The following is a 15,433-nucleotide window of genomic DNA, read 5'->3' on the forward strand; positions in this document are numbered from 1 at the left end:
CTGGCCCTAGCACTGAACCCTGCGGAACACCATAACAGACCCTCGACTGTTCTGAAGAAACCTCATGTACATGAACAAACTGGAACCTGTCAGATAGATATGATTTAAACCAACGTAGAGCTGTCCCTTTAATCCCAACAACATGCTCTAACCTGTGCAGTAAAATGCCATGGTCAACAGTGTCAAAAGCAGCACTGAGGTCCAGTAAAACCAATATGGACACTAATCCCTTATCTGAGGCCATAAGAAGGTCATTCGTAACTCGAACCAGTGCTGTCTCTGTGCTATGATGCATTCTGAACCCTGACTGAAAGACTTCAAACAGATCATTTCTATACAAATAGTCACATAACTGGCTTGAAACTGCCTTTTCCAGAATTTTAGATACAAATGGAAGGTTAGAAATTGGCCTATAATTAGCTAAGGTGTCTGGGTCAAGGGAAGGTTTTTTAAGTAAAGGTTTAATTACTGCCACTTTGAAAACCTGTGGTACATATCCTAAGCTTAGGGATAGGTTGATTTGGTCCAGTATTGTCACACCAATAAGAGAAAAAACATTTTTGAATAGTCGAGTCGGGATGGGGTCTAACATACATGTGGTAGACTTAGCTCTATTAACGAGTGAGGTCAGCTCAGGGAGGTCTATAGGATCAAAACAGTCTAGAGACAAGTCAGAGCCTAGGGAAGTCGCTAAAGCTGAAGAAACGCCCACAACCGGCTGGTTGATTTCTTCTCTAATTCTCGTGATTTTACTGTTAAAGAAGCTCATAAAGTCCTCACTACTGAGAGCTGCAGGAATACACGGCTCCACAGAGCTGTGACTCTTTGTCAGCCTGGCTACAGTGCTGAACAGAAAACGTGGGTTACTTTTGTTATCCTCTATCAACGTTGAATAATAAGCTGTTCTTGCTTTGCGAATGGCTTTTTTATATACTATTAGAATATCTTTCCATTCACGATAAGAGTCTACAGACCTACAAGAGTACCACTTCCTTTCCATTTTACGCACGCTTTGTTTCAACATGCGAATATCTGAATTGTACCAGGGAGTTAAGCTCCTGTGGCTAGAAACCCTCCTTTTCAAAGGAGCAACTTCATCTAAAGCTGAGTGCAACAGACCAAATGTTCTTTTGTGGTTTCTTGTGCTGTTCCATGTCTCTTATGTACACTACCCGGGTAGGTATAAGTGTAGGTGTTATTTCCTTAGCTGGGAAATCCTGAGTTCAAGATGATCTTGTCAATCCCTGGAGCAGCTGGCCAGTCTACTGACAGGAATCTCCAAAGCATCGTCCGTGGGTCTGGCTCGCCATCATTTCCGAAGACTAACTCATAAAATTGAAGTGGGTCTCAAAAAAACCAGTTGAAGTTCCGTCAATGTAAGCGATTCGATCGTCTCTTCTATCCCTTTTTCTCATTTCACCTGTTCTCATTACACCTTACTGTTCACATGCAAGGACACTCTCCTTCTTTTTTATTTTTCGTGCGTGCCCGTTAATTACATCGCACACCAGCGGAGGGTTGGGTCTGCCGTTCCAACGGGTGCTGCCGAGGATCAAAAAACTGACTTAAGCAGCGTTAACCCTTTAGTGACCATACACTTTTATTGTGGGTTACACCACCATGTACAGAAAATATAAAGTCATGATGAGTCATAGAATCAGTTAATATCAGTTGTCTTACTTTGTGTCTGAGGGTCCAGGTTCTTTACTGAAGGTGGGAGGATGTTCATTGGACCAGTCACTCTTCATAGACAGACAGATGGATCCTGGAGACTCTGGTCTCTGACTGCGGTACCGACCTCTGCAAATACAAATTCACATCAGTCACTGATAATATTGATGATGAGCACTGAAGAAGATCTACAGCAGGGTCTCCAACTCTGGTCCTGACAGCCACAGTCCTGCATGTGTTAGATGTTTCCTGCTTCAGGATTGTCCATCCCTGATCTCGTCTGTATCCAGTCCTGGAGCAGATTACTGCTTTCCTCTCCTCCTGACATCAGAGCTCATGTTTCCTCTGCAGGAACCTTCCACAGGGATGAGGGATCTGAGGACATTCCTGCTTCCTGACCCTCTGAACATCTCAGTGATTTAAACTCAATATTTCCTTAAATGAACTGAAATTCTTTTGTTGATGATAAAATAAGATTGAATCCATTTACAGTTTTTGTGGAGATTTAACATCAAAATGTCCTCTATCAAAAACATGTAAAATGTTGAAAAATAACTTGTTTTTATCAAGAACAATTACAAACTGTTAAGCATTTTACCTACAATCAAACCTGCAATAACCCACGTTGTTAACTCAGTGGTAACAGTGATGGTAGCAGATGTAGCAGAAGTAGCATTAGCAGCAGGAGTAAGTGGTAGTAGTAGTAGAAGAAGAAACACTACAAGGTGACCAAACCTCCTGAAAACCCTGTTTTAGTAGTTTTTAATGCCATCAACAAGTACTAGAGTCCTAAAACTGCTGCAGACTCTCCTGGACCGATCTGGAGAGCTGGTTTCATCCTGAACCAAACTCTGGTCTCTGAACCAGCAGGACCACATGGTTGAGGAACACAGAAGACTCCGTGGTGGAAAAACAGGAACCAGAAGGAAAAAGTGATGTTTGAAGAACTTAAATCATCAAATAAACCACCATGGACAGAAAATATAAAGTCATGATTGTCATATACTGATTTATATATAAAGTGATCATTATGACAGTTTTACAACAGTGACGTTTTACGTGACAGGTATGATGCTTCAATAATATAATAACTTTAATAAATATCGGGTAATTCAGAAAACTCCACGCTTGTCGTATGTTGGTCGTTGTGAGCTGTATGCTGAGAGCTGTTAATAAAGCCGAGTTAAATGAGAGAAGCCTTCCCTCAATCATTCTACATGGTGTCAGAAATGTTTCAACACACGGATAAACGAGGACGGACAAAATGGAATGGCGAAGTTTAATCCCCCGGCGAGCTTCTCCTTTGATAAGCCGACCGAGTGGCCGGACTGGAAACAGCGCTTTGAGCGGTACAGACTCGCCACTTAACTCAATAAAGATGACGGAGAAGTGCAGGTGAGCTGTCTGATCTACGCGATGGGCAACGAGGCAGGAAACATCTATAAATCATTCACGTTCACTGACGAGGACGACCGTGTTGACTTTGCCGTCGTGGTGGGGAAGTTTGATAAGTATTTCTTCCCGCGGAGGAATATCATCCACGAATGGGCGTGTTTTCACTTGCGAGTCCAGCGGCCAGGGGAAAGAGCTGAGTGTTTTATCCGAGCCCTGTACGAGCTATCAGAACACTGTGAGTTTGGCGAGAGCAGAGAGGAAAATATCCGCGACCGTATTGTCGTTGGGATTTTGGACAGAGAGCTCTCCCGCAAGCTGCAGGTGATGGCGGACCTGAAGCTGGCGCAGACGGTGCAGACTGTCAGGCAGTCGGAGGAGGTCGCAGCGCAAGTGCTCCTGCAGGGGGACACGGCCGGATCTGTACAGGAGGTACATGAGCAGACCTCATATTTTTTAGGCTCAGTGTGTGAAGTTAAAGAGACAAGTGAACAGTGGACTGTGCAGTTAAAGATGGATTCCACCCCAATAAAATTCAAAATTGACACAGCAGCTGATGTCACTGTCATGAGCACATTTCACATTTCACACACTCACTCCGGAGAAGACTCTAGCACCACCAGACATCCTTCTGGACAGCCCAGGAGGAGAGCTGTTGTGTCTGGGCCGTTTTGATGCGACAGCCAGCCACAAGGGGAAAGATTACCCATTCACAGCTTATGTAGTCCGTGGACACAGAGTCAACAATCTACTCAGCCGGACCCTGTCGGTAAAGATGAATCTGGTGAGGCGAGTAGATGAAGTAAAGTCCAGCACCTGTCATCTGCAAGCTTATGGTGAGCATGGCACACTAAAACCTGAAACAGTGAAAATCGAGCTAAGGGATGATGCTGTCCCATATGCTGTACATACTGCACGCCGTGTACCTTTCCCCATGCTCCAGAAAGTTAAAGAGGAACTTTAAAAAGATGGAGAGCAACGGGGTCGAGCAAGTGACACAACCTACTGAGTGGTGTGCGCCCATGGTCCCAGTCTTGAAAAAGAACACAGCCAAGGCCAGAATCTGTGTTGATCTGACCAAACTGAATAAGTCAGTCAAAAGGGAACGCTACATCCTGCCGACTCCTGATGAAATAACAGCAAAGCTGAGTGGTGCAACAGTGTTTTCCTCCCTGGATGCTGCCAGTGGGTTCTGGCAAATCCCACTGCATCCAGATAGCTGCAAGCTGACAATGTTTATTACACCGTTCGGGAGGTACTGCTTTAAGAGACTACCTTTCGGCATAACAAGTGCACCAGAGATCTTCCAGCAGAAGATGCTGGAGACTCTGGAGGGACTGGAAGGTGTAGAAGTCTTCATGGACGACATTCTTGTGTATGGGACTTCAATGGAGCAACATGATGCACGGCTCGAGGAAGTACTGCAGCGCGTTGAGTCAACAGGCTTGAAACTCAACAAGGAGAAATGCTCCCTCAGACAGAGCCAACTACGTTTCCTGGGTCATCTCATCGACCAATCAGGAGTCAGACCCAACCCTGACAAAGCTGAGGCCATTCGCCAGCTGCCGCTGCCTGAAAATGTGCAAGAGTTAAAAAGATTCCTCGGTATGGTGAACTACCTGGGAAAGTTTGTCCCAGCCCTCGCAACAGTAGGCCAACCATTGTACGAGCTCCTTAAGTTGAAGAACATCTGGACGTGGGGCCACTCACAACAATCAGCCTTTGAGGATATTAAAAGGATGCTGACAAAGGCACCAGTTCTCGCCTTTTATGATGTCACAAGGCCCACAGCCGTGTCTGCCGATGCCAGCAGTTATGGACTGGGAGCTGTGCTGCTCCAACTCCATGGAGAAGAATGGAAGCCGATAGCTTACTGCTCCAGGCGTTTATCTGAGGCTGAAACACGCTATGCCCAGATAGAGAAGGAGTGTCTGGCTGGCGTGTGGGCTTGTGAAAAGTTTGAGAAATATTTATGTGGCCTGGATGAGTTCAAACTTGAGACGGATCACAAGCCGTTAGTGCCACTCATCAACAACTGGAGTCTCGACAACGTCCCTTTAAGGTGTCAACGCCTTTTAATGCGGCTCATGAGGTATAAACCGTTGGCTAAATATGTGCCGGGGAAAACCCTACTCATAGCTGATGCTTTATCCCGAAGCCCACAGACCTACACAAAAGAAGTGACTGATGCACATAGCGAGGTGGAGTGCTACGTAGCGACAGTGATACAGGGCATCCCTGCATCTCCAAGCAGGATGAAGAGCATCAAAAGAGCCACTGCAACTGACTATGAACTGCAGTCTGTCGTCGAACATGTTAGAAGAGGATGGCCAGAATATAGTGGAAATGTCCCACAGACGGTCAGAGAGTACATGAAGGTGAAAAATGAACTATCAGAGGCTGATGGTCTGCTCATACGTGGGAGCAGGATCATCCTTCCACAGTCAATGAGAGCCGACATCTTGAAAAGAATACATGACGGACATCAGGGGCTAACAAAATGTAGAGACAGGGCAAAGTCGTCAGTTTGGTGGCCAGGACTTTCTACTGAACTGAAAAACATAGTGTTGTCATGTCACAGCTGCCAGGAACAGAAGCGGGCCCAGCAAAAGGAGCCTCTCATCTCTACGCCTCTGCCCGACCGTCCACGAAAAAGGATAGCTCTCGACCTCTGTGAGTACAACAAAAATAACTACCTTATCATCTCTGATTACTACTCACGTTTTCTGGAGGTGCTGCACCTACCATCCACTACCAGCACTCAGGTTATTCAGAGACTCAAAGCAACCTTTGCAAGGTTTGGGATCCCGGATGAGGTGGTGAGTGACAACGGTCCTCAATTCTCCAGCGCAGAATTTCAGGAGCTGGCAAACCAGCTGGACTTCCGACACATCACATCAAGTCCTCACCATCCTCAGGGGAACGGTCATGCGGAAAGAGCAGTGCAGACTGCAAAGAGAATCCTCCGCCAGGAAGATTCACTACTAGCACTCATGTGCTATAGATCAACTCCCTGCACCACCACAGGAGTTAGTCCAGCAGAACTCTTAATGGGGAGAAAGATTAAAACAACACTCCCTACACTGGAGAAGAATCTTCGGCCCAAGTGGCCTAACAGAAGGACTGTAGAACAGAAAGATGCTGGTGAGAAGGCAAAACAAGCTTTCTATTACAACCGCCTCCATGGAGCCAGACCTCTTCCACCACTTCAACCAGGAGACGCAGTCGTAGTCAAGTTGGACCAGGAAAAGGCCTGGGTGACACCAGCAGTCGTTTCTAAGGAAAGTGTTACTCCAAGATCCTACATCATCAACACACCGCAAGGGGCGGAGTTACGGCGGAGCCGCCGCCATCTACGGGCGGATCTGTCTTCACAATCTGCACAGGAGACCCCTCCTGCATCTGCTGTGAGTGCAGGAGAGGCTTCCCAATCTGCGAGCGTCGTCACACCAGGGACTGTTTCTTCACCTACACGGTCGCCGGGGCAGTTTCGCACCAGGGCGGGACGGCTGTGCAAACCTGTCGACAGGCTGAGCCTGTAGCGGAGAAAAGAGACTGTCATATCTTTCATAGAGCCTTTATTAAAAAAAAAAAAAAAAAAAAAAAGGGGGTGTAAGGCGAAAACATATGTAAGATGACTGTATTCTAATTGTTTGTTATTATTCTAATTGAGAATATTAGAAGGGTTATGGGTCCAGGAAATTGCATTTTGAGTTTTGGAAAGGCAGGTTTACAGCTGATTGCACTTTGAATTTGTTTACGGAAATATTACTGTTAAAGGAGAAATATTTACAGGGTAATTGTGTTTACTAGAGAAGTAACATTGTTACTGTTATACATTTTATGTTTTATAAGGAAGGCTTATTTGACATTTTCTGGCTGGTATTATTGTTTGCCTGGGGTTATTGAAAGTTACTATATGCATCTTGTGTTATTAGAAATAACATAAAAAGTGGGGAGATGTCATATACTGATTTATATATAAAGTGATCGTTACGACAGTTTTACGACAGTTTTACGACAGTTTTACGACAGTGACGTTTTACGTGACAGGTATGATGCTTTACGGGTCTTTCAGAAAACTCCACGCTTGTCTTATGTTGGTTGTTGTCAGCTGTATGCTGAGAGCTGTTAATAAAGCCGAGTTAAAGGAGCTTGAGGCTCCTTTTAAGAAATGAGACTCTCTAGCGCCACCCTTCACCACGACGGCCGTTGGGGGTACTGCAGCCAACAGTCAAGTCGGCACGGGAGAACGGGGAGAACGTGCATGCAGCGTCATGTGACGTCACATCCACAGCCCAGCACGGGAAATTCGGGACCAAATTGCAGCACATTTTGCAGCACACAGCCTGTTCAAGGCAAAGGAGAGATACACTAGAGGGATCATTCTTTTGGGTTTGGAACGCTTCATCTGACATTATTACTAGAAAACTTAAAATGTATACGGATTTTTTTCATAAATCCTGCCACAATCCGGCCTCAAGCTCCTTTAAATGAGAGAAGCCTTCCCTCGATCATTCAATTCAATTCAATTTTATTTATATAGTGTCTAATACAACAGATGTTGCCAAACAGTGGCAAGGAAAAACTCCCCTTTAGGAGGGAAGAAACCTTGAGCAGGACCAGGCTCATAAGGGGGGACCCTCCTGCCGAAGGCCAGACTGGGGGAGTCGCGGACGTCAGCAGCACAGTAGACATCCACGCAAGCATGTGGAAGCAGCAGCGGGATGATCAAAGGGGGGGGGGGGCGTCATCATTCTACAATGATGAGTCATAGAATCAGTTAACAACAGTTGTCTTACTTTGTGTCTGAGGGTCCAGGTTCTTTACTGAAGTGTGGAGGTTTATCTTTGGACCGGTCACTCTTCATAGACAGACAGATGGATCCTGGAGACTCTGGTCTCTCCTCCTCTTTCTCCACACAATCATCCATCTTCTGGACTTCAGTCATTCAGAGACATGAACCAGAAACACTAACCATCTTTGAATCTGTAGACAGAAACTTTATTAGAACACCACTAACTCGTGAAATCAACAACTTTTCATGAAGGACTTTGTCAAAACTTCTGAGGTGGAAGAAAGAGGTTTTACTGATACTGACGATGAGACAGACCTGAAGCTGAGTCTCCTCTAACCTGACGCCAACATTTCTGTCCAGGTGGGATCTGTGAAGCAGAGTCTTCCCCTGGAGAAGATATTTTCTGTTTCATTAAACACTCCAAGAAAGACTGATGAAGTCATCCAGGAAACCACTTCTTCACTGATTCTCACTAAAGAGCCCCAACCTGAACGTTACCTGCTCGTGTTCATCTTAACAAAAACATCAGAGTTTATTTTTCCTGAGATCATGAAATAGTTTTCAGGAAACAGTGACTTCAGATGTTTGTTAGTTTAACCATGAATTCTACTTTGTTAACTCAACGCTAACTTCCTTCATTGTTTGGAAAACAAACGCCTGAACGACTCGCTGAGAAACAGACTAACAAAGAAACTTTGTGTTAAAGTTCTGGAGAAGATACAGTCTTAGAGGTTAAAAAAGCCTCAGTTACTGAAATAAATCAAACTTGTAAAATCTGTAAAACTCTTTTGAAAAAATGATCAAAAATGATCAAAAATAATCCTTTCTGTTGAACCAGAAACATTTAAACCTGTTTGTAGCAAATACAGGATTGTATTTTAATCATCAAAACAAAATGTTGGCGTGAACTTTTTTTGTTTACTTTGTATTCCAGATGAGACGTAAACACTTCCTACATTTGATTCAGTAAAGTTCAACTACATTTCCCATGATTCATTAGTGTCAGCAGCGTTGATCCACATATCCTAGTACCACAACCAGTGGTTCTGGAGTCTCAGTCTTCCCTGGATGTCTGATGTTCACTCATCTATCAAACGCTGACAAACAACAACTTTAATTGATTTGAAACATTTTCTCTGTTTCTCTTCTGATTCACATCTCTGCTCTCTGATGATCAAACTTCCTCATAAACTCTCTCAGAGTTCAGACTGGTTTGACTGGTCTAACAAGTATTTTACACACACTCACACACACGTCAGAGGTTCATGGTGGTGGGGTGTGTTTCCTCTGTGAAAAGTCTCAGACACTTTAACAACAGAAGAAAAAGGAATAAACACTCACCTGGTCTCCTCTGCTGCGCCGTCCACATCAATATGGAATCTGAATACTTTCAGGTGTTTTTCACCTGCGCAGAGCTCCTCCTCCTCCTCCTCCTCCTCCTCCTCCTCCTCCTCCTCCTCCTCCTCCTCCTCCTTCTCCTCACTGTATGTACAGGAAATCACATGACCACTGATGAGCTTGATGAGATGTGGTGACGGAGGCTCCGGTCCTTCTGGACCAGAGAGGAACCACAGACACAGAAGCTGCTGCTGAGGTGACCAGCACATCTGCTGATGCTGGACCTCATTTGAACTCTGACACAGCGTAGAAAATCCAGGGAGCAGCTGCTTCAGAAGTCACCACGTCAGTAAAAAGAGTCCACCGGTGTGAAATGTGTTGTCAGTATAAATACAACTGCTGTGTGAAGCCTCAGAGTCTGTTAGAGAACACTAGTGAACACCTGCAGTCATGGAAACCCAGCAACACCAGACAGGTCAGGGAGGAGGGTGTGGAGAAGTTTGGAGCAGCGTTAGAGGAGAAAAGAATCTCCTGGAGCTGCTGAATCATCACCTGAAAACAGAGAGTATAGGACAAGCACAAACCCACCAAGACACGACCGTCCACCTCAACTGGCAGGAGAACAGCAGTTAGAGAAGCACCCAAGAGGCTCATGGTCCTCTGGAGGAGCTGCAGAGATCCACAGCTCAGGGGGACAAGCTGTCCACAGGACAACTATTAGTCATGTCCACAACCTGGCCTTCATGGAAGAGTGGCAGGAAGAAAACCAGAAGAAGTCTGGTTGCAGAAAACCTTCCGCAGAAGACGTGATCCTGGGGTGGAGGTCCACCTTCCAGCAGGACAACGACCCCCAACAAACATCCAGCTCCAACGGAAGAGTCAACACGTGTTCATGTGTCAGACCGGCCAGTCAGAGTCCAGACATAAAGGAGGACTCACTCAGGGACACGTTGTCTTTGCAGCGTGCACTACTTTCCATGATTTCCAGCCTGGGATGGTGGATGTTGGTTTTAAACAGTGGGGTGATAATGATGTTCATATACTGAGGGACTTACTCTGATAATATGGTTATGACATTTGAACAAATGATAGAGAGATATTCTATCCCCAGAAATGACTTCTTTCGTTATTTACAGGTAATGTATTATATGTTTCACAGTACTACCTTGGTTGAGAACCATGAAAGCTCTCCTATTGAGAAAGTATTATTTTTAACAGGAAGAGAGATATCTGTAAGCCTATTTTATAAAGCTCTGTGTTTCACACCCCCGGTTGGGCTGGACAAGCTTAAAGGCACATGGGAGAAGGAGCTAAACATCATAATTGCTGATGAAGAATGGAAGGATGTATTCAATAATTTCAGTTTGCAATTGCGCCCAAGCAATACAGTTAAAAATTATACACAGAATGCACATATCCCCCAACCGTAGACTTCAATCTCTCACCCATGTGCCTTGAATGCAAGACAGAAATGTGTACCCTAACTCATTGTTTTTGGTCATGTTGTAAACTGCAGGTGTATTTGTCTAATGTGCTATCTGAAATAGAAAAGATACTGGACTTAAAACTGGATATGGACCCTGTATCTCTTGTATTGGGCGTCCAAAGACAACACTTAATATCAAAACATAATCGGAGGCTGTATTGTATTAAAAAGTACCAACTATTAAAGGCTGGCAAAGAGTGGTGTTTGATCTGGTGCCATTAGAATACCTGACATGTATATTACATTCAAAAATAGACCAATTCTATAAAGTCTGGGAGCCTTACTTGAACTATGTAGAGCCTGATGTCTTGACTGGTCATACTATATATTTTTACGGTAACCCAGGTGTGAGAAAGTGAGCAACCCCTCCCCTTCTCACCATCACCAGACTTTTTTTTAATGTGTGTGGCAGAGTGGAGGATTGGGCGTGGTCTGCGGGGGAGCAGCACACAGGTGTGCCTGGTTCTACTGATTGTGGCACACCTGTGTCCAATCAACCTCTCCACCCTGCCAGGGTTTATAAACAGCAGCTGTATACCAGAAGAGGGGTCTGCTGAGTGGAGGTAGCTTGTTGAGAGGCTATGCCCAATGTGCCATTTTTGTTAGAATACTGATTTTGCCGTACGCCTGTACGCCTGTATTTGTTTTTTTACATAAAATAAAAAGCCTTATTTTTTGGCATTCTACGCTCTGCAAGGTTTTTTTTACACCTCATCACCCAGGTCCAGTTTTGCCTTATCCCCTTGTACGTGGGGAGGCCGCTCTGGTTCCTCACACCAGGGTATTATTTATATGAATCTGAGTTGGTGTTTTGTTGGTTTTTTTTCTGTTTGTTTGTTTGCTGCTTGTTATTTCTGTGGATCATATTATGTATCCATTCTTTGCTTGTAAAAGTGAAAAATGAATAAAAATATTGTATAAAAAAAAAGGTCAAATTTAAATCTGACTTCTCTGCTTCCATCAGCAGACATTTTTTTTTCCAAATGTTCTTGTAAATTGAACATCCAGGTGGAATAAAAAGTCGGGCATTAAAACAGCTTTGGAGGTTTGCTACTGTGGACACAAAATCCAAATTGTATTTATAGTAAAACATAAAATAGCCACGTACCTAAGAGGGCCTAAAAATGTGAAGTTTTCAATCAAATAATTTGCCCATAAATCAGCTTGAAATTGGACTGATTGTGATTAATTAGTAATTAGGATTCTGAAATACCACTTACCTCCACTGGTCGTATGTGACGTCACCAGGTCTGGACCAAGACGGCCGCTCTGTCAGCACGTTATAGTACAGTATATTTTTATAGTATATATCATATATTATAGTACTCTGTCAGCACGTGATAGTATAGTATATTTTTATAGTATATATCATATATTATAGTATAAATTGTATTCGATGGTGTTTTTTCAATAAGAGGATTGCAACAGTTCGCCCTCTGGTGGTTATACAAGGTAACTGCAGTCAGTGTAAAGTTAGAAGAATTAAATGACAAAAGTACATCCTGTTGTTCCTTTCAAAATAAATTGACAATAAACAGTTAAAAGGGCACGACCACAACGAGTCTGTTTCGAGGAGAAATTAGTGCAAATACAATCTTCATCCGTCTTCTTTAATTAATTAATGTAATTTCAGTCGGTAATTTATGAATAGTTCTGTAATTAAAATGAATTACAGACGATAATGTCGTTAAGTGGTAGAAAACTGTAGTTTCTAGTGTCACCACAAGAGGGCGGTCGTAACAACGTTTCGCCCTCTAGCAGTTCGCCCTCTAGTGGTTATACAAGGTAACTGCAGTCAGGGTAAAGTTAGAAGAATTAAATGACAAAAGTACATCCTGTTGTTCCTTTCATAATAAATTGACAATAAACATTTAAAAGGGCTAAATGAGTCTGTTTCGAGGAGAAAATAGTGCAAAAACAACCTTCATCCGTCTTCTTTAATTAATTAATGTAATTACAGTCGGTAATTTATGAATAGTTCTGTAATTAAAATGAATTACAGACGATAATGTCGCTAAGTGGAAGAAAACGGTAGTTTCTAGTGTCACCACCAGAGGGCGGTCTGTTCTCATCATCGCAACAACAGTCGTTCTACATCCATGACTTTAAACAGAAACAGCGGATCAAAGTGCAAAACTGCAATAAAAGACAATATTGACATGTGACAAGACATGAAACATAAAACAGATCATGAAACCTAAAATAGAGAAGAATGGAGGACCAGACATGTTTAACATAGCTGAAGGATATTTTCATCAGTCAGCTGGCTGATGATACTACTCTTTTTTTTTTTTTAAAGATGCAAGTCAAATACCTTTTTCACTTAGTATTATTAGGGATTTCTCTATGGCTTCTGGTTTAAGATTGAATATTAACAAGTGTGAACTCTTAGCTATTTAAAATTGTGATGTTCATTCTATTTGTAATATCACAGTAAAAGAAGAGGTTAAATACCTGGGCCTCATCATCACAAAAGATCAAAAATCAAGATCCTCCCTAAATTTTTCTCAGATTATTCAGAAAACTCAAAAGAAGTTAAATCAGTGGCTGCAAAGAGATTTATCCTTGAGAGGTAAAGTCCTGATCACTAAAGCGGAAGGAATTTCTCGGCTCACTTATGCCGCTTTTTCTTTACACTTAGATAATAAGATAAGTAAAGCTGTTGACCAGATGCTCTTTAATTTTATCTGGATAAATCGCACACATTATATAAGAAAGAGTGTTATTATGAACAATTATGAAAATGGAGGGCATAATTTCTTAGATTTTCCCACCTTAAACAATACATTTAAAATGAATTGGGCTAAAAATGTTCTTATAAACCCTACCTCGATTTGGAATTTTATTCCACATTACACCTTCTCTCAGTTTGGAGGTCTAGATTTTATTTTAAGCTGCAATGTAGGCAAACTTCCAGTTAAGCTGTCTGTATGACACCAGCACCTGGCCTGGGCTCTTATATAGAAGCATCATTTGTCACCACACACTTACATCATCTGGAATAATAAAGATATCATTTCAAAAAACAGATCACTTTTCTTTGAGACTTGGTTTCAGAGTCAGATTTGGCTGGTGAGACAGCTGTTTAATGAGGAGGGGTCACTGCTCTTTTACAATTAATTTTATAGATACAACCTCCAAGTAACCCCAAAGGAATATGCTGCTGTTATTAATGCCATTCCAACAGGATGTTGATGATCTTGATGTTATTTAGAGGTAAACGCACACACACGCATTTTTAATTTTGGCAAAAAATGTTATACATAAAAGTAAATTCATTAACAAAAAAACTTGTTTTGTTGTGTTTCAGAAGGAAATGGAAATTTATTTTAAATCACTTATTGATTCTTCTAATCAAAAGGCTATTAAGACTGTGAATATTTGCACCCAAGTTTTTATATAATACACTGTACGTTGTGATCTTTATACTGTATATTGTGATCTTTGTCAATAAAGATTTATTTAAAAAAAAGAAGACATGTTTAACATACCGGCTGTGAGAAGCAACACAAAACCACAGTTTCACGATTAAAGGAGTCAGTTTGGGGGACAAATGCACAGAGGTGTTAAAGAAATGTTCATCAATGCATATGTTTAAATAACTGATTAAAACAATGAAATGGTTCTCTCCCAGAACGACGCGGCCTCTGGGGCTTTTCCATTTACTCGGCTCCTCTCCGCTCGTTTCTTCTCTTTTTTAAGGGTTTTCCTCGAGGTGACAGTTCCGGTTATAGTATAATAAAGTTATAGTTTAATATAGTTTATTTCTACAGTATATATCATGTAATAAACCGAGTTCTATGGTGTTTATTCAATAAAGGATTGCAACAGGTCGCCCTCTGGTGGTTATACATGGTAACTGCAGTCAGTGTAAAGTTAGTAGGTTTAAATTACAAAAGTACATCCTGTTATTCCTTTCAAAATAAATCAACAATAAACAGTTAAAAGCACGACAACGAGTCTGTTTCGAGGAGAAATTTATGTAAAAACAATCTTCATCCGTCTTCTGTCATTAATTAATGTAATTACAGTCTGTAATCTATCAATAGTTCTGCAGTTTTGATGAATTACAGACGATAATGTCGTTAAACGGAACAAAACTGTAGTTTCTAGTGTCACCACAAGAGGGCGGTCGTAACAGTGTAACACCCATATACATATTTACGTATCCGCCCCATGGAGCTGCTGCGATACGTCAACGTCGCCGCCATATTGGATGTTCAAGACTGCGCTGTAAACTAATACAAGTAAAAAACGTATTTTCATAAAGCGCCTTTCTACAAAGAAATGTAGTTTTACGTCTCATTTATTTATTCACACACGCACTAATATACTTGGGAAACGGCTAGGCACCAAATATAATATATTTAATTTTCTCAGATGGCAAAAATAAGAACTTTATTGATCCCACAAATGAGTAATTCATGTTATATCAGCTATAGAGAACAAGGTAGTGCCGAAAAACAATATATAGTGCTCCACCTTGCTTCTCTTTCCTTTTATTGCAACACATTCATTTACATACATGACAGTGGTACATAAACACTGCATTGATCACCACACTACACACACTACACACACTGCACCATCACTGTCTCGTCTTTTTCTTTTTTTACATCCGTGATTTTAGTCGTCTTACAGAATCAGGAATTCATCTGTTAATAAAATATGTAAAATATGTCAAAGTGAAGGACACACACTCACACACCTAATCTAACATCTGCTGCAAGGTGGAAAGGTGAATAAAT

The 15,433-nt window shown here is 42.2% G+C and overlaps 1 protein-coding gene across 1 annotated transcript in view; it reads right to left on the reverse strand.

Moving 5' to 3' along the window:
* LOC133422947 (NACHT, LRR and PYD domains-containing protein 12-like) overlaps positions 1–8,252 on the reverse strand; it is a 256,789-nt gene extending 248,537 nt beyond the window's left edge. Inside the window, exon 1 of the mRNA XM_061713009.1 lies at positions 8,165–8,252. The gene's annotated coding sequence lies outside the window, so the exon portion shown is untranslated. The remainder of the gene's footprint in view (positions 1–8,164) is intronic.
* Positions 8,253–15,433: the final 7,181 nt, after the last annotated feature.

Source organism: Cololabis saira, chromosome 22, assembly GCF_033807715.1.
Source record: "Cololabis saira isolate AMF1-May2022 chromosome 22, fColSai1.1, whole genome shotgun sequence".
Classification (NCBI taxonomy): domain Eukaryota; kingdom Metazoa; phylum Chordata; class Actinopteri; order Beloniformes; family Belonidae; genus Cololabis; species Cololabis saira.